Source organism: Sus scrofa, chromosome 14, assembly GCF_054392235.1.
Source record: "Sus scrofa isolate SSC_HxYL_T2T_F1_AM1 chromosome 14, Sscrofa_HxYL_maternal_Yorkshire_Landrace_v2.0, whole genome shotgun sequence".
NCBI classification, from domain to species: domain Eukaryota; kingdom Metazoa; phylum Chordata; class Mammalia; order Artiodactyla; family Suidae; genus Sus; species Sus scrofa.
In genome coordinates, this window is record NC_139396.1 from 123,287,221 (window position 1) to 123,307,213 (window position 19,993).

General features: G+C 40.3%; 2 long non-coding RNA genes across 9 annotated transcripts in view; one reads left to right on the top strand and one right to left on the bottom strand.

Annotated features, from left to right (window-relative positions):
- LOC106506085 (uncharacterized) overlaps window positions 1-2,910 on the bottom strand; it is a 109,573-nt gene extending 106,663 nt beyond the window's left edge. Inside the window, exon 1 of one of the 2 annotated variants that reach the window (XR_014827678.1) lies at window positions 2,839-2,910. This is a non-coding gene — a long non-coding RNA (uncharacterized LOC106506085). The remainder of the gene's footprint in view (window positions 1-2,838) is intronic. The other variant, XR_001301101.3, reaches the window with a different exon arrangement.
- Window positions 2,911-6,663: 3,753 nt separating this feature from the next.
- LOC102164066 (uncharacterized) overlaps window positions 6,664-19,993 on the top strand; it is a 40,764-nt gene continuing 27,434 nt past the window's right edge. Inside the window, exons 1-3 of one of the 7 annotated variants that reach the window (XR_014827674.1) lie at window positions 6,664-6,748; window positions 6,872-7,023; window positions 10,219-10,403. This is a non-coding gene — a long non-coding RNA (uncharacterized LOC102164066). Of the gene's footprint in view, window positions 6,749-6,871; window positions 7,024-9,294; window positions 9,465-10,044; window positions 10,162-10,218; window positions 10,404-19,993 lie in introns of those variants that run through there. The other 6 variants (XR_002338590.2, XR_002338589.2, XR_014827672.1 and 3 more) reach the window with 6 other exon arrangements.

Below are 19,993 nucleotides of genomic sequence, written 5' to 3' on the forward strand. Positions count from 1 at the left end.
AAACATCCTTTCTTATAATTTTCAGTTAAATACTGCCTCCCCCCAGATTCATATGTTGAAATCCTAACCCTCTAAAGATGATGGTATTGGGGGGGGGGGGGGCTTTGAGAGGCTTTTAGTTCATGAGCCCTCATAAATGGCTTTAGCGTTCTCATCAAAAAGACCCCACAGAGAACCTTGGCCCCTTCCACCATGTGAGGACACAGCAAGAAGGCACAAACTATGAACCAGGAACAGGGTTCTTATCCAACCATGCAGAAGCCTTGATCTTGGATTTCCAGCCTCCAGCACTGGGAGAGAGAAATCTCTGTTGTTTATAAGCCACCCAGTCATGATTTAGTTCTAGCAGCTTGAAAGGAGTAAGACACTGCAGTCCAAAGTGAGACATAAGAGGTTCCTGGTTCAGGCTTCATTTACAAATGTGTCCCATTCGTTGCTCCAGTGGGAAGAACATGGAGAGGATGTAGGGAATGCTGTCAGCATTTGAACCCCAAGGTTTGGGTTAGATAGAGCACAGACATTCACACACCAAGGCCAGGGGTCCATTGAGGGGAAGGTGGTACAATAGTTAAGCAAACAAGAGTGTCACTTTTTTTTTTTCCAGTCTTTTTTTAGGGCTGCACTCGAGGCATGTGGAAGTTCCCAGGCTAGGGGTTAAATCAGAGCTGCAGCTGCTGGTCTACCCAGAGCCATAACAATGCCAGATCCAGGCCACATCTGTGACCTACACCACAGCTCACAGCAACGCTGGATCCTTAACCCACTGAGCAAAGCTAAGGATCAAACTTGCATTCTCATGATTGCTAGTCAGATTTGTTTCCACTGAGCCATGACGGGAACTCCAAGAGTGTCACTTTTAACAGACAGAAGGAACCTCAAATCTCAGAGAAGTTACCTCGCATCAGAGCACAGGAAAGTTGGCCGAGAGCAGCTAGACTTGTGATCCCTTGCAGGGTGACACTATGCCTTCCCCAACTTGCCTCTGCTGGGGACACATCTAAACTCCTCATTAGAGGGTGCTATTGATGGGGGTGGAGAACTTGGTTCAGATCCAACTAAACCATTTTGGGAGCCAGTGCCAAGCACTGTAGGTAGACACCCACACAGAGGGAACATATGTGGGAAGAAGAAAGGAGTGGACACAGAGAGGGAGATGGAAGGACACAAATACTGCTGAGTCTACTCCAGGCCCCTGACCACACAGGGAGACAGTAGGAGACCATGCAGAGGTTGGCTACTGGCAACACTGACCTGGCCACTCTAGACCCTGCTATTTTGTTTTTGTTTTTGTTTTTGTTTTGTTTTTGTCTTTTTGCCTTTTCTAGGGCCACTTCCCATGGCATGTGGAGGTTCCTAGGCTAGGGGTCTAATCTGAGCTGTAGCCACTGGCCTATGCCAGAGCCATAGCAACTCAGGACCCGAGCCACATCTATGGCCTATACCACAGCTCACAATAACGCTGGATCCTTCACCCACTGAGCAAGGGCAGGGATCGAACCCGCAATCTCCTGGTTCCTAGTCGGATTCGTTAACCACTGTGCCACGACGGGAATTCCTAGACCCTGCTATTCAGATATCCTTAGGAACTACCTGTAATCCATTCTCACAATCTAGCCTGTGCTCTTGAGGTAACGTTTTGAGAGCATTTGTCCTCTTTAAAAATAAGTAGCAGATTTGAAAGTGGGCCAGTCCTCTCTGGCACTTTAACTCTGACACAACTTTGTCAGAAATTCATTTTTCTTTAGCTTGGTTTGCAATGCATGATCCACTCTCTGGAGGAGCTTCATTTTGCAGAAATGTCAGTGTCTTGTCATTATTTTGTGCATATTTTTTACAGAGAAAATTGTGGTAAATGAATGTGCATGCAAACACGACTTCCTCTTTCCCTCCACTCATTACAGACCTTCTGATCTTGAATCCCTCATGCCTTTTCTGATGGGTACATTATTAATATGAAGATGAGGTTCTAGTTTGTGTCCTGAATAGGGAGCAGGAGACTTTGAACAAAATAGGACCAAACTGTTTGTCGCAAGAAGGAGAATTCTAGGGCTAATCCAAAAGCTACACCAGTCTTCCATATGTTGTGTTCTAATCCCTACCATTTATTCTGACTCCATTGCCTTTCCCTCCCCATCTCCTAAAGACCAAAATGAAAATCAACTCTTGGACTTATCATCTATTATCAGTAAAATCTCCTTTATCTGTATTCTTTTCTGTGAGTATTCCATTCACCTCCATGTTCAAACTGAAACTTGGCTCTCCCCTGGGAATCTCTTTTCTCTTACATTTCTATTAAATGCCATCCTCCCAACCCTATATATTGGTTCTGCTTTTGAGTGAGTAGACCCCTTTCTTGCCCTGCAATGCTGCTTGCAACCATCTTTTCCTCCCTTCTCCTCCTTAAAATCACCTAGCTTTGATTCTCACACCCTCAGATTATTCCATTCTGTATTCAACTTTTCTTACAATTACCTAAAGATCCCTGGGGCACTCTTTCTCATTCCTTGAAGATTTTAGCTGCTGGCTCGCTATCATTCTCTCCAAATTACTAACAGAAAATCATCCTTCCAGTTCTCCAATTTCTGAATTTCATGACTTTCTGTCCATCAGTGATCTTGTCCACCACACTATTTTAGTCATTCACTTCCATAGTCATAACCTATACAACGTCATTACCAAGAACTTCTTTCCCACCAGAATCTAATTTCAAGCATCCCATTTTTTGACCACTCCCCTATCTTTGCACCTAACTCTCCCTAAAATCCCAGCTCCATCAGTCATTTGATTCCCACCAAGACCTATAAGCCACGGAATCTTTCCATTTTTCAATAGTCTTACCCAGTTGTTGGCTCACACTCTCCTTCCCCAGGCTCAATGCCATGGTCAAATATTACACTATTCCTTGCTTTCTCTCTTACCTTCCTTGTTCTCTATTGTTTGATCTAGTTGCTTGGCAAAGCCCCCAGCTTTGTTCAACCCAAATCTCCACCTACTTTGCACCTGCTCCCACACAAATACCTGGACTGGAGAAAAAGATACAATCATGCTGATAGCCATGTTTATTTACTTATTTATTTTTATTGAAGTATGGTTGATTTACAATGTTGGGTTTCTGGTGTACAGCAAAGTGATTCAGTTACATATTTGTATATACATCTTCTTTTTCATATTCTTTTCTGTAATATTTAATACAGTTCCCTGTGCTATACAGTAAGACCTTGTGCTGCTAATCCCAAACTCCTAATTTATCCCTTACCCACCTCCTCTCCCCTTTGGTAATCATAAGTTTGTTCTCTATGTCTGTGAGTCTCTTTCTGTTTTGTAGCTAAGTTCATTTGTATCATATTTTAGATTTCACATATAAGTGATATAATATGGTATTTGTCATTCTCCTTCTGTCTTACTTCACTTATATAATAATCTCTAGGTCCCTGATGGCCATGCTTTAACTTCACAACCACTAATTCGAATCTAATGTTGTTTGGAAATGATGTTATCCCCCCCCAATCCATTCACTTTTCTACTCTCTCAGATGGTTATTTTATTCCAGTTCTGCTCTTTCCTCAAATTTCCAGGCCTTCTTCCCTCATTTTCTCTCTCATCTGATAATTTCGACTTCTATTCTCTAAGAAACTAGAAGCAATTTTAACTCTTGACTCAATTCCAAACTTGCTTCTGTTGTCTCCTGTCCACACAGCAGCCAGAGGAAGCGGGTGAAGGAGTTAGAACGCAAAGTCACCCCTCTGCACAAACTCCTCCCTGACCTCCCGTGGGAATATGAAGCCTAGAGTTCTCACAACAGCCTCCGAGGATCTACATGCTCTGGCCTCTCTGATCCTCCCTCCTCTAAACTCCCAGCCACTTACTCCACTCTAAGCTTGTGTCTATCCCAAGCCATTACCCTTGGGAATCGCTCTAACTGGGATTGCCTCCAGTTAGGTCCATGACCCACTCATTTCTTCTAGGCTATTATTCCAATGTTTCTAAGTACAAAAAGGTTGTGATATGCCTTTTGGAGAAGGTAAGCTCAGTTGCGGTATGAGTTGCAGTGATGTTGATGGGAACTCAATGTTAACAGATCAATTAATATACATGAAAAAAAAATCTTGAAACAGAAACATGCATAAAACCAGGTTATCTTGGGTCAGTTGACAAAAATGTTGTGACCAGAGGCTCTCAGAAACCAAACTTCATATTTCTCTTGGGAGCAAAGGTTCAGTGTTCTGCAATTCAGTGTTCATAGAAACTTTACAGCACATAACTCAGTTCCACAGAGAATGAGAATCAACTGTACTTCCATATTCTCTAATAGCTTCTAGTCCTACACCCTGCATGTACTCCTTGGCTGCCTGTCCTCTTTCCGCCCACCCTCCTGTCTAGACTCCCTCATTATCTATCAGCTGAAGGCCCAGCCATGGTCTCCTTAGCACGGAGACTCCCACTCTGACTGGTTGGTACCTCTGCTTTTCCCCAGGGACTATAAGTCCTCTGCCAGAACTCACTAGAATAACTTATTCAATCAATATTGTGTGAGCTTTTTCCTTTTTTAAAAAAAGAGGCAGAGACAACTCATAAGAAAAATAAAAGATTTTGTGAAAATAGCTCATTTTCTCCCATCCATGAATTTTCAGCCACTCCCTTAGGCCATCTACAGTCCCAACTAAGATGACTGAATTTCAGAATCATTTTTCTTGTGGTTTGTTCAAATACTAAGTTCCTGAGGTTCTAAGTTTAAAAGAGAGAGAGAGCAAGAGTAAAATGGTGAGAAGTACAAAAAAAAAAAAAATCCCATTATTGAGATAAGAATCCAGAATTTGCCATGTTAGAAGGATTAGTTTAGTGGTTAGATCCTATTGAGAGCATGAGGATTTGACAGCAATGAAAAGTTCAAGAGGAGTCCTGTTTTATTAATAAAGTTTATGCCAAAGGGCATAGAGTCACAAAATAGCTGGGTTTAAACCCTGGCTTGCCATGCACTTATCATATACAAACTTGGCTAAGTCACTGAACCTCGATAAGCCTGCCTCTGAATTGGCTGAAAGTGGGAAATTCAAGTTCCACTCTCAAAGGATATTGGGGAAATTAAAGCAGACAATACATGCAGAATTTTGAGCCTAGAACCTGGCATAGAAAAAAAATCTCCAAATTTGTTAGCAAGTGTCATTACATTGATTTTGAATAACATTTATATTTCTCTTAATGTATAAATAATACATGCACATGTTTTAAAAAATTTTTATCTTAACACCCAGAAATTACATCTTTTAAAAATTTGGTGGTTGGAATTCTCTTGTGCCACAGTGCGTTAAGGATCCAGCATCGTCACTGAAACAGCTTGGGTCACTTCTGTGGTGGGGGTTCAACCCCCAGTGCAGGTTGATCCCTGGTCCAGGAACTTCCATATACCACAGATGAGGCCAAACCCAAAATTTGGTGTATATTGTTTTAGACAATATATTAAAAACCATATCCTTTTTCTTAAGTATCTACAAATGTAGATACTCTAACATTTGTAATGGTAATTTTAATGGTAAAAAAACATATAATGTAATTCTTTGCTGAGGAGAATAATTGGTTTTCTGATGCTTCCTAGTATAAAAAGAAAACTTTTTAAAGTGATGTTTAGCTGTGGAGTATTTGTGTTAAGAATTGGAAGTCTGGAGTTCCCATTGTGGCTCAGAGGTAATGTGGTTATGAACCCGACTAGTATCCCTGAGGACGTGGTTCCAACCCTGGCCTTGCTCAGTGGCTTAAGGATCTGGCATTGCCCCAAGCTGTGGTATAGGTCACAGATGTTGCTGTGGCTGTGGTGTAGGCCAGCAGCTGCAGCTCCAATTCAACCCCTAGCCTGGGAACTTCCATATGCCTCGGATGTAGCCCTAAAAAACAAACAAACAAACAAACAAACAAAAAGAATTGGAAGGTGGTGTCAGTCAAGGCCAAATCTCATACAAATCTAACAATAATCTAGAAGGAACTTCTAGCCTTATGATTCTTCCTACTAGTTTCCTGTCTCCACAGGTCCATCAGCCTTTACTATCATCATTGTCTCATTCCAATTTGTCTTATCAGACAGCTACAAGAGGACTGTCCGGCTGGCATTTCTAAAGGGACACAAACCACTCAATCCTTGTCATAATGCACACACACACATCCATTTTCTGCCAGAGAACAGTTATAAATTGTCTCCACCTATGTGCCAGGGGGGGAAAAAAATACTTCCAGGCCCTTCCCATTGCAGTGGGTCCTCCATTATGGATGAATTTGTTAGTAGCATGATTTGAGCAGAGCTCTGAGTCTTCCAGGCAGGAAAATAGCAATTTTCCTCTTGGAGCAATTTATATTCATTTAAATATGCTTGTGTAGGAGAGCAAATCTTGCCACCCCAGAATGTCTCTGGCATGTGAATGATTTCAAGCTGAAAACATCAAGGCCCCAAAGACTCAGGAAGAAATTCTGACCTTCCCTTGACTAAAAAAATTTTTTTAGATAAAGGGCCTGTACCCAGAATAGAGCTATCAGCAGAGATGATCTGCAAAGAATATGGGCCATGTCTGTGAGGGAAACTCAGCAGGGCCTAGAGGTCAGGGTCCACTCCGTGTCCCTTTGCACTGCAGAGCCCAGCAAACATTTGTTTATCAAACATTTGCTTTTCCATCTCAGGGTGAACTGCCCTCATCCCCTTCGAAGTTCCAAACCGCCATCTCCAACATCCCCTTTTGTCTTTAGCTTGAAGATGTTGTTTAAGGTGAGAGTTTCAGCCACTTGGCTCAGTTCCTCAGTTTTTCTGGGTCTCTTTCCTATATATGTGTCGTTAAAAGTTTATTTGATTTTCTCCTGTTAACCTGTCTCCTGTCATTTTAATTCTTAGACCAGCCAAAAGAACTTAGAGGGTAGAGGGAAATTTCTTCCTGCCAACAGTGGGTGACAAAAATGGGACGTAACTTTGCTGGCTGGACACTCCTTGACCCAAAGATGCTGCAGTTAAGAGATCCTGGGACACCTGATAAAAGCAGGCAGAAGGTGAGAATTCTTACTTCTTCAGTCAGTGTCCTGGATCTCTGCCTGCAGGGTCTGTTGGATACAAGTGTGATCAAGGTGTGCTTGTTTGTTTTTTTGTTTTGTTTTGTTTTGTTTCTTTTTCTAAAATTAGATTAGAAAAAAAGCAAAAAAGCAAAAAAAAAAAAAAAAAAAGAAAGAAAGAAAGAAAAAGACGTTCCCGTTGTGGATCAGTGGGTTAAGAACCCAACATAGTGTCTGTGAGCATTTGGGTTGGATCCCTGGCCTTGCTCATTGGGTTAAGCCCTTGCTCATTGGGTGTTGCCGTGAGCTGCAGGGTGGGTAGCAGATGCGGCTGGGATCTGGTGTTGCTGTAGCTATGGTGTAGGCTGGCAGCTGCAGCTCCGATTCAACCCCTGGCCCAGGAACTTCTATATGCCGAGAGTACAGCCCTAAAAATAAATAAATAAATGAAAATTAAATTAAATTAAATTAGCAGGAGAAAGTATTCATAGGTCTAGCTCCTCAGACTCAGCAACTCTGGGTTTGAAATTTGATTAAGCGCTCTTAATTTGTTGGTTCTTTTCCTCTCCAGAGATGGCTGGCTTTTCTGTCTCTTGTCTTTTGTGTCATTTGGGAAGAAATCGATTGGTCTGATTAGATTTTCCTTTTGTCTTGTTCTATCTTGAGTGCTTGGCTTGTTAACCAGTGAGAATATTCTCTCAGGCCTTTGCCACCTAGAAGGTGTGCATCTGGGATTCTAAGCATCTCTTTGTCCAGCTGTGCCAGCTCTGAGGAGTCTCAGTCCATAAGGGGCCTCTGTCCTCTCAAACTTCTGTAGACTCTTTTTGGGACTGAGGCTTTGGACTATGAGGACTCCATCATGTGTGTCTCACCAGGAATGCCTCTTGCATCCAATGTACTAAGCCTGGAAAGTTACCTCTGGGTTGTCAATGTAAAAAATATGTACAGCCTAAAAGTTGAGAGTTATGTTTTATTTGGTGGACAAAATTGAGGACTTAAGCCCAGGAGGCAGCATCTCAAGTAACCCTGAGAAAACTGCTCCAAGGGGGGCGAGGAGGGAGCTAAGATACATAGGAGTTTTTGCAACAGAGGGCACATATTAGAAACAAAAAATTACAGTTTTTTTTTTTTTTTTTCTTTTTACCCCCGCACCTGCAGCATATGGACGTTCCCAGGCTGGGGGTCCAATTGGAGCTACAGCTATAGGCCTACGACACAGCCACAACCACGCAGAATCCAAGCCGCATCTGCTACCTACACTGCAGCTTGTGGCAACACCAGACCCTTAACCCACTGAGCAAGGCCAGGGACTGAGGGAGGCCAGGGATTGAATTCACAGCCTCAAAGACAATACGTTGGCTTCTTAATGTGCTGAGCCACAATGGGAACTCCTTGAAGATTATGTTAATAAAAGAAAGCTATATATATCTCAAGAAATTTAGCTCTTTTCTATATATGAGAAGATACAAGGGTCTGTGCTCACTGAAATCATTCCACTGATCTGCACCTCAACTATCTGGGGCCAGCATCCTGCATTTTCAAATCCTGAGTTCCCTCAGGGTGCAACTTGGGGAGTGGCTGCAGTCTGATGGCTACTTGATGGCAGGTATTCTTCCTTTCCTTCCCGAGTTACCTCGAGGCTTGGCTCTCCACCAGAGTTGGCTGCAATCACTACTCTGACATCCTTTGTTTACTGATATGGTAGGCAGTATTTTCTTACCTTTTTTTTTTGTTTGTTTGTTTCATTTTTAGGGCCATACCGGCAGCATATGGAAGTTCCCTAGCTAGAGGTGAATTGAAACTGTAGCTGCCAGCCTATACCACAGCCACAGCAGTGTGGGATCCAAGCCTCATCTGTGACCTACACCACAGCTTGGGGCAATGCTGGATCCTTAACCCACTGAGCAAGGCCAGGGATCAAACACACATCCTCATGGATACTAGTTGGGTTCTTAATCCACTGAGCCACTCCTAGCAGGCAGTATTTTATTTCTCAGGCTTTTTCCATAAATAGGCTTATTGGTTTGAGTCGCTATTAGGACCCTACTCTCAATGGCCAGAGGACAGAATCTTTAAATTGGAAAAACTCCTAAACCGATACATTTTTAGAGAGCTCTCACCATAAACCGTTGTTTATTGGTACCTATGGAAAGGCTAAATCAAAAGGTGGGTACAAAGAAATATAATGGTTAATCTTAAGGACTTGCACAGTTTTGTTTTTTCTAAAAAAAAAAAAAAAAAACAACCGTCTGGGAGTTCCCATTGTGTTTCAGCGGGGTAAGGACTTAATGTTCTATGAAGAGGCAGAATCGATCCCGGCCCTGCTCAGTGGGTTAAGGATCTTTTATTGCTGCAAACGCTGGTGTAGGTTGCAGATGCAGCTCAGATCCAGTGTTGCAGCTCCGACTGACCCCAGGTGTGGGAATTTGCGTATGCTGCAGGTGAGCCTATAAGAAGAAAAAAAAAATCAATTTGGGAAGCCTTATAGAATTTGTGGTCTCAGCTTCCCCTCAGTGGGTCTTATGAATGCTAATAAAAACATTATGTTAATTAACAAGGCAATGGGAAGAAGCTGAGGGGGAAGTCAAGAGACTCTTCCTAGCAAGGAGGATATTTTAAAAATTTATTAAGAAACAAAATAAGTAAAGCAAATATTAAAAGTGATGGAATAAAGAGAAATCAGAAGAGTTAAGGACTTATCCCAGCAGGATGGAAATCTTTATAGATGGTTATTAATTAATGGGATAAATACAAGAGATTGATGGGGTTAAAACAAAGGTTTTAATACAGCACTGTCTGATATTGGGTGGGCCAAAGGGACCTGCTATTGCCCCCCCCCCATCATTAAAGGGGCCCAAACAAATAAGCTCTATTTACACAGGTTTGGAGAAATTTTAAAAGCATGAAGGCAAAAACGACACTGAGAAACCTGACCAACAAGTGCTTGGGACAACAGTTAGGCCAATAAATCAAGTTAAAAATTGACAAAAGAGCCCAGGTTCCTCGGCTCTCCCCTCACTAGGGACCCTAAGCCTTTTATACAGGAATGCATGAAATGGTGAGGAATAAAAAAGTGTCTGGGACTCCTTGTAAGGCTGCCACTTACTGATGGGGTCCTAGTGAAGGCTAAAGGTAAAGGTATGAGTTGATGGAATTGAGATGAAATTTATTTAAAAAATTGGTGTATTTGAACAGGCTTTACGTAGATGGTTACATTTCTTCTGTGTAATTGTATTGTGAAGATTGGCACTTGCATCTCAGCAGAAATACTTGCCCAGCCGAGTGCTATAAGACGGAGCATGCAAAGCCAGCCTTCAGGCAATGTTAATTGAATGTGCCAAAGGAAGCCAGTTGAGTGGCTTGAACCCACACCTTGTAAGGTAAAAAATGCGGGCTGATATTCAGGGGTTAATGGGAACAATAGTGGAGGCTTTTGGCCCCTAGGGTGAATTGGTTTGCGGTTGACCTGTAGGCTCAGTAAGAGGGTCTTTGTTGAAAGTCTTATGCAAATGTTTTGAAGGCGGGGTCTTTGTTGAAAGTCTTATGCAAATGTTTTGAAGGCATGATACCCTGAACCCTGAAGTTCTATAACATAAAACTCTATTTCCATTCTAGTTGAAAATCTCCTTGCTGATATAAAGCAGTAAATTACAGAAAATGTAGTAGGATGAGCAGATCAGCTTTTAGGTATAACTGAGACAGAAGCCCAAGTCTTTTGGGAATGGAAAGCAGCTGTCTTTGTTTTGCAAATCTCTACAAAATCAGAAGTGTGAACACAGCCCATGACTAAGACCCTTGAGCCCAGAGTGACTCAATCAGGTAGAACCTGAAGCCAAAGAAAAGAGAGAGAGAGCTTTTTAAAAGCACAAACTGCTGAAAAGATGCCCTCACCCAAAATCTAATTCACACCTTTCTTAAAGATTTGTCAAGGACAAATACAAATCTTAAGTCTTGCCCACAAATAGTAAAAAACCTTGGCCATCTGAGGTGATAAACCTGTTATTTATAAATTAGTTTTATATTGTTATACTTGATTCGTGACTGTCGTTTTAAAATGAAAGCTATGAAATCTCTGGTTGTAAAGGTATGTACATTACAGAAAAGGTATTTTTCTACTCCTGGAAAATATTACCAAAATTAATTTGTAAAAGAGCTCTATTTTATTGGCTTAAATGTATACATCTATAAATTAAATAATTCTAAATATAATAGAAACAAATCCAAATGTTTTCCAAGTTCCTGTGATCTAGGATTGATCTCTAAATAAAATCAGTTTTTAAAGTTACTGTTTTAATTAATAAAGGCCTGTCTTTAGAGTTGTCAACATTAAGTATAGTACTTTTATTGTACTTAGGTTTAGTAGAAGATCATGTTATCTCTTACAAAATTTACCAGCAAGAAAAATAGCTGGAAATGATGGTTGATATGTCTAATGACTCATGAGGTTTTCGTGAGTAATCTAAACATAATTGTTGGAAATAAGTGATTTAGTTAGATCTAAATGGGCTAAGAGTTTATAGGTAAACTCTTTAAGAATAATTATGTTTTATGGTATGTCTACTGAAAAGTAGCTTCTCCAAATCTTTTTGGTAACTTAAAACTTTAGAATTTTGTCAAGTTAACCTAAATTGATGAGAATATATTTGAATGTCTAGATAATTTCCAAATATAAAATACTGAAACATTAATTGTTAAACAAGTCTGAGTTTACCTACTTGAGTTTCTTATTACAGAAAAACTAAAGATACTTAGGTCTAATTAGAAACATGTCATATACTACATTGAAAAAAATTATTATGCTATTTGAGTATGTCTCTAGAAGTTACGAAATGTGTTCATAAGTTTGTCAATCCAGAAATGTTGTTATAACAAACAGTTGATAATTGCTTGCTTACTTTTCACTAGAAATTAAAGTTTCTAAAGGTTAAAAATTTTAATTACTATGTGTATTAAAACTAATAAGGAAAAAAAAAATCTCTTTTTACAAGGGGGGGAAAAGGTATAAGGAATGGAAAGGCATTTTGTTAAGGAAAAAGTAATTTTGTCCTAAAGAGAGATGAATCAATTTTAATGTTAAAAGTAGGCTGGTGCAAAACTAGAATATGGTTTTCATTTTCTGTTAAGGGATAAAGTTGTCTTGGAATATTGATCTGTTTTGATAACATTATAAAAAGTAATCTGTTGTAACTTTCTGTATTTGCCTCTGAAATCTTCTATTGTCACTTTAGTTAAGCTAGTATTCTTTCACAATGACCTATAATCCTATTTTTGATATCTTTTGATGCCTTTGACAAATTTCCTAAATCAAATTTTAAATGAAGTCCTTTTGACCTCTAGTTAACTTTGCGATGTTTCAGAGGGCCCCTGAAATGTCTCAAAGAGAGATATTAAATAATTAGTTTTATTTGGTGTCTTAAATTACATGGGAAACATTGTCAAATAAGTGACAACAAACTTTAGTTCTATCAGATGAGTAAATGTTGAGATAAATGTTCTAGAAATTATGGGAAATTCCCTAAATTTAGATATATCCTACTATAATGTTATCAGTAATCATTCTAGTTATTATTTTAACATTTTGTATGTCACAGAGATAACTAAATTTCTTTGTCAGTTGCATTATAATCAGATCTTGAACCATGCCATTTTAAGTCTTGTCATTTATAGACAGTTACTGCTTTACTCTGATGCTTTTGAAAAAAATGCTTCATCTTTAAGAAGAGTCATAGAAAGAAACTTTATTGTCTAAAATACTACTGGCTTTTTAATCTTCGTTTTCCAGAATTTTTTTTTTTTTTTTTTTTTTTTTTTTTAGGGCCACCCCTGCAACATATAGAAGTTCCCAGGCTAAGGGTCAAATTGGAGCTGCAGCTGGGGCCTATGCAACAGCCACAGCAACACTAGACCCAAGCCACATCTGTGACCTGTGTGGCAGCTTGTGGCAATGCCAGATCCTTAACCCACTGAGCAAGGCCAGGGATCAAACCTGCATCCTCATGGACACTATGCCGGGTTCTTAACCCAATGAGCCACAATAAGAAATCCTGCTTTCCTTGGAGTTCCCATCGTGGCGCAGTGGTTAACGAATCCGACTAGGAACCATGAGGTTGCGGGTTCGGTCCCTGCCCTTGCTCAGTGGGTTAACGATCCGGCGTTGCCGTGAGCTGTGGTGTAGGTTGCAGACGCGGCTCGGATCCTGCGTTGCTGTGCCTCTGGCGTAGGCCGGTGGCTACAGCTCCGATTCAACCCCTAGCCTGGGAACCTCCATATGCTGCCCTCCATATGCCGCGGGAGCCGCCCAAGAAATAGCAACAACAACAACAAAAAAAAAGACAAAAAGACAAAAGACAAAAAAAAAAAAAAAAAAAAAAAAAGAAATCCTGCTTTCCAGATTTAAGGAAACTTTTCCTCTTATAGTATGACTTAATAGCACTTTGGTAAATTATATCTTTGTAAGAAGAACTGAAAAATTTTTTCTCTCTCCCTAACTGATCCCTCCAGAATATAGAAACCCTAGTAAAAATTCTTGTTTTCATGGCAGCTACTTTACATGTCCCATCAGGCATGATCACAATTTATAACTGTCATTGTGGGGTAGGACCATGGGATGAATAAAACCCATCTTTTATTTTTTAGGGCCACACTCTCAGCATATGCAAGTTCCCAGGCTAGGGGTCAAATTGGAGCTAGCTGCAGCTCTGCTGGCTTGCACCACAGCCACAGCAATGAAGGATCTGAGCTGTGTCTGTGACCTACACCACAGCTCATGGCAACATGGAAACCCAACCCACTGAGCAAGGCCAGGGATCAATCCACAATGGAGTTCCCATAGTGGCTCAGTAGTTAACTAACTCGACTAGTATCCAGGAAGACTCAGGTTCGGTCCCTGGCTTTGCTCAGTAGGTTAAGGTTCTGGCATTGCCAGGAGCTGTGGTGTGGGTCGCAGATGTGGCTCGGATCCCTCGTTATTGTGGCTGTGGCTAAGGCTGGCAGCTATGGCTCCAATTCGACCCTTACCCTAGGAACTTACATATGCTGCGGGTGCATCTCTAAAAAGCAAAAAAATAAATAAAATAAAAATTAAAAAAATAAAAGGGAGACAAATATTCCCCAAACTTGAGAAACATATTTCCGTAAGAGAACACTCATGAAGTATTAAAAGGCTTCTTGGCAGACATCCTCAGTTTCCTTAGAATGTTTGCAAATTATGTTTACATATTTTAATGAATTTTGTTGTGGTATTTCCCATTCAGCTATTTCTGAATAAGAGCTGGTGGGATTGAGGGGTAGCTGGGATGACAGACCTCAACAATAGTCTGGAGATACTTCAGCTGTAAAAGACTGTTCAATATTTTGTTGAAACAAGGGGTCCATAACTGATCAATGTGACATGAGGAGACTAATTTACAGCTCCTGTGAAGATGCAGTGTTGCTTCAAACAATCTGGAGGGGGTGTTGGGGAGAGAGTGGGGGGAGGGGTACAATGGTTCCTTGCCCTCAGAGGACTTTGTCTGCTTATTATTTCAATCATCCTCAACGGCATTAAAAAATTTTTTTTAACCTTGGAACTAAGTTTGGAACTGACATCATTTCAAATCATGTTTCTCTTTTCAAAAAAAAATTACTTAATATTCTAAAATCAAATCTGCCGTACCAAACTCTCAAGGCTTCTTTGCAGACTCCTTGTTAGAATAACCCTTTGTAAATGCTCCCTATATACAAATGTCAGTTGTTATCACCATCTCAAAGCCAGACCTTTGGTCATGATATTTAGCAATGAGGAAAATACCACAATCACAAAGGAATTTGGATTTTCCATTCTGTCCTGCTTCAGAATTCTGTAGATTTCCATAGACTCTGCTAATATGATAGCTCTCTTTGAAAGAATGTGGTTATAGAAATTTGGGTTGTGTGGTTCTGTTATTCTTTCCACATTATTTTGAACACATTCTGACGACTGCTTGACACTTTCGGGGCTATTCCAGGCTTTTAATAGAAATATGTCAAAAGAGCAAATCCAGGCTACAGCTGTAGCTGGGGTCATCTTCCCAGGCCCCCACCCCTGAAGGCTCACAGCTGGTGGTGAGCTGGAAAACCTGCAAGGTGAAAATTACCACTCTGGGAACCTCTGGAGGAATGGGGGTGATTCTAGAGCTGCCTTCAAGATTGGTGCTGGGGTTCTTAGTTTGCCTAGAATTCACAAAATCTAGAAGTGTAGCTGTCACTTCCAAGAACAAGCAATTACCTTTTATCTCCTCCACCTTTCATCCAGGGCAGTCAGGGATTCTTAAATTGTGGCCTGTGAACCATGTGTAATAGGACTTCTAGTCCCTATACTAGACCTGCTAAATCAGAACATCTAGAGCATGTCTGGGAGGGAAAAACTTTCTTCCACCTGTCTAAGTTCTTCTGGCCGGTCTAAAAATTAAATTGACCTGAGACAGACCAACAGGAGAAAATCAAACAAGGTGTAACTGCATGTATTCATGGGAAAGACCCAGGAACACTAAGTATCTCATAAAGTAGCTAAAACATTCACCTTCAAAACCGTCTTTAGCTAAGGACAAAAGGAGAAGCTGGGGTAGAGGATAGGATGTTAAAGGGGAGGAAGGCCGTTCACATGGGGATGGAAAAGCAAAGGTTTAGTAAATAAATGATTGCTGGACCTGCAGAGACAATGTTTAGTAAATAAATGATTGCTGGACACAGAGTGGACTGTGATCTCTAGGCACTGTTTCCTTCCATACACCCAGCCTGTATTCTTACAGATATCTCTAGTCATAGCTCAGTTCTTTTTAACAAGGCTTTTATCTAAATTTTTTGAGCTTTTAGGCGGGGAGATCAAAGTTTCTTCCTGAGTCTTTTGGGCTTGCTTATTTTCATTACACCAAAATCCACATACCAAAGAGATATTTCAAAGTGGCCAGTGTTACTCCCCTATAAACACAACCCAGGAACTATGTTTTTTACAATTCTTGGAGTGAGTCTTATGTGTTCTAAAATTTGAGAGCTGTGGTTTTAGAGGTTCTTACATCTGACTTCTAGGATGTATATGAACCAGACCTGACAATATATCAGAATAAAGCTTTAGTAAGCTGGAAGATTCACTAGTGTTTCATATTTCATTCCTCACTGGGGCTAAACAGTAAGAGGTACTTCTCCAGGGAGGCAATTATGAGGCCATCAAGTCATGTAACACCTACATTTATTCTCCTTAATATATTTACTTTCCTGGTCTCACTTGGTTTTAAGTATTTTTGTCATTCAGATATAGATTTCTTAAAATGTTATTTAATAGTATATAACTAATTGCAAAATTAATTAGCACCTGCCACGAGCTAGGTCTTGTGCTTGCATCAATAATATAGAAATGAATAAATTACGATCCTTCCCATCAAAGCGTTCAGAGTCTTGACCTCCTCTAGCAATGGCCCACTGATTTTTCACTGTGTTCCTTAGAGATCTGTTCCTAAGAGATGCTCTACCCCAGAGGATATGTGTAGGTGGCAGATCAAGTAGGCTCCATATAACAACCTCCCATTCAACCATAACAGCTCCACACGTCTCTACACATTTGGTATTACATGTGCATGTGAATTTTCAGGTGAGTCAAGAAGGAACGTTTGTAAAATATTACTCAGAATAGTACATGTCCAAATATTTATTACCAACAAAGTGTTTCTAACATTATATTCCACTCTCCCCTCCTTGTCCTTTTTAATGTTTCTGGTTGGTCAAAGGGAACACATCTGGATGTGTTACATGTCATAAAGTCTTTCCCCACCAGCTAAGATTTGATAAAGGTTTGCCCTCAAGGGAGCTAAGGCAGCTAGAAACACTAAATTTCAGAGGAACTATTGCTTTGTTATTTCACTCGGAAGAAGCAGTTTTTGGAAACTTGTCAAGCCCACAAGGAAATTTGGAACCACAGAGCTTAATTCTCCCATTCTGAAAGTTCTCTCTCATTCCAACCTACTCCAACCTTGGTCTAGGCTGATCTCTTTTGCTAAACTCCCCATTGAGCTGTGGATCAGCCCTGCTTGCATCGAATCAAAAGATACTTCCATTTTCAAAAATAACATGTTTCATACACATCAAGATCCTACCTTCAAGTGTGTTCAATTATTTACTAGAACCCAGATGTCGAAAGAAAACCAAAAAAGCCTCTTTATGCATCATCACTTAACAATGTACATTAATGCACATGGTTGTATCAACATCCATATTTAGACACAAAAGACTCATGGCCCCCTGGAGGCCCTTTTTGAAGACCGAAGTCATAGAGGAGAATTTGAGGAGTGTAATCATAGATTTCTGACAGAATAAAGTTATTTCCAAGTCCTTGAGAATGGAGAGAGCATCCTAATCTGGCTGAGTGACAATCAGTCAGTTGGGCTATCCATACTCTACTTCCCTGTAACTCTATAGGCCAACAGGGACCACATGTTTACTTTGGGATATGAATACTGCTTGGCCTTGTGGTAATTCTTGTGGAAGCAATTCTTAATAGACAGCACATGGAGTTCTGTTCCTTAGTGTTTACGTTGGCACTTGTAGATGTGATAAAGGATTACATAAAGGGCTCTTGCTAGATGAGGCAATTTGCCAAAACAAGGATTTATTCCACTGGAATAATCCCTCAACTCTATCTAGTTTAAAATCTATAATTTGGGAAGGTTTTTTAATGTTCGCCACATTGTTGCAATAAATATTTGAGTTTAGGAACAGAGAAAAAGCAAAGGATTTAGGCCTCTGTAACTGTTACATGGCTTCTGTGATGGCTAAGGGCATTCTGGGAAGAAAGCTTGAATAGGATTCTGACTTTTATTTGTGAACTTGGACCTTTTGTTTGACATCTCTAGCCTCATAATTCTGGATTCTTCTTTTGTAAGGCAAAATTCTCTCTACAACTTCCCAAGGGTAAAGCATAGATCAGTTTCTGACTGTGAAAGCATTCTGTAAAGCTCTATATAAATGTAGGGGCAGTATAAGAATCTTTTTGTAACTAATACTGAGGTAATTAAATGAAATCACTAATCACTAATTAAAAGAAATCACCAGCTCAGATTGCAGACCCTCCCCAGATCCACTAATAGTTAATGTTTCTGCTGCCTCCAGCTTCCCCGAGTGTAAACATCATTGTTAAAACTTAGCTCATAGGAAAATATCTCTGGGGACCAGAGCACTTAAGAAATTGTCCTAGAGAAGAAGAAAACATGCCCGAATGAAAACTATCCATGTCCTCTAACTTATCCCTAAACTTAGATGTTCACTCATATATGGGTAAAGACGTATCTTACAGCCAAAGGAAGAGAGCAATTTTTTTGGAAAGTGAGACACAAAAGGGTTCATTTCATGAAAGACGGCCTCTCAAACTTTTAGTGGCTTAAGCACACACAAGTACATGAAGGAAATCTTCTAAGATGAACTCAAAGAAAATAGCTCACCCCACCTATATTTTGCATCACACTACCAAATCCAGCCAGGCAATTTCTTTCACAGTAGTTTTTTTGGAAGGTGGCAGGCCTGTGGGGGCACGTGGAAGGTAAATTCCCAAAGTGTACAGATGCAGGCCTATCAGTCACCATCACATTGAGAAATCACATCACACCACATGGTAAGAGGTGGTGCAATCAGGTCCCTTCACATCATTTACACAGATGCATAAATCAGGGAAAGCCCCTCCAAGGATTGCTGCAAGGAGGAATACAGGTGTGAGGATGTGATTATCTGCAAAATCTTCCCTCCTTTCTGAATAAAACACATTCTCTGCTCCAGGGCCTCCTCATATGTATCTGCAAGGTGCGTGGTGCATATCTCCCCGGGGAGGGGGAGAGTGCACCATTCACATTGATATTTATGAAAAAGACACTCTCTGGGACTTGTTCAACATACAACCTGCATGGCTGTACATGGATGGCCTAGGAAAGCCCCTCTATCATATGAGGGAGGGAGGAGAGACGAGATGTGTGGAAGAAAGAGGTTTTACTTATAGATGGAATTTGCATCCCTGTTTTCACGTACACATTAGGCATGGTCATGGGCAAGTAATACAACCTTTCTGAGTCTCATCTCCTCTATAAGATCTGATAACATAAAGGATTCTCCAGTGTTGTTGGGTTTGATGAGACTATATAGATAAAAGTGTTTGATGTATGGAAGAGACCCAGTTACTAACAATTATTAGTATTGACTCAAACTGCTAAGCAGATACTGGAGGAAACAGACCTCTTTATTTACAAAGAATTGCCGCTTCTCGGCCTTTTGGCTAAGATCAAGTATAGTATTTATAAAGAGAGATAATTATACTAATAATAGCTCACACTTAAGTAGTGTTTTATGTATTACCATGTAAATTTTTTGGCAGGTACTATTAGTAAACCCATTTTACAGATTAGTTAAGTTACTTTCCAAAGTCACAAAATTAGTGAAAAAGCTAAACCTCAAATCCTTCTTTTCCTTAAAAGTCCAATGCCTTATCTGTGAGAAATTTAAGCTGGCAAAGTATGTGGGGGGGGTATTGTGGGAAGCCCTTGAAGGAAGCTATGCTGGCAAAGTGGAGTTGGCTACTAAGCTTATTTGGCAATAGGCTCACGGACTCTATAAAGTCTATTTAAGATACCTCCATTCTTTTTGACCGGGCATCCTAAAACTGCTTTGGTACAACCCAGGGACAAGGAGAGAGATCAACTCTCAAGCCATGCAGAAAAACCAGGGGAAAGGAACAGAAATATGTGGAATTTAAAAGTTGTCTCCAACCTAAATTACTTCTATTTTGTCAGGAAATGTGTTTTGTTTTCTCATCTGATAATAGGTGTGCATGATATGCCAAGATTTGAACAAGTTCAACAACTACTGCACAAGGCAAAAATGTCAAGGGAGCTTATAATCCAATCGTATTCCCTAACTTGACCTTGCCCAAAGTTCAAATCCCTACTTCATACCTCAGATAGCATAGCAGTTAAAACTG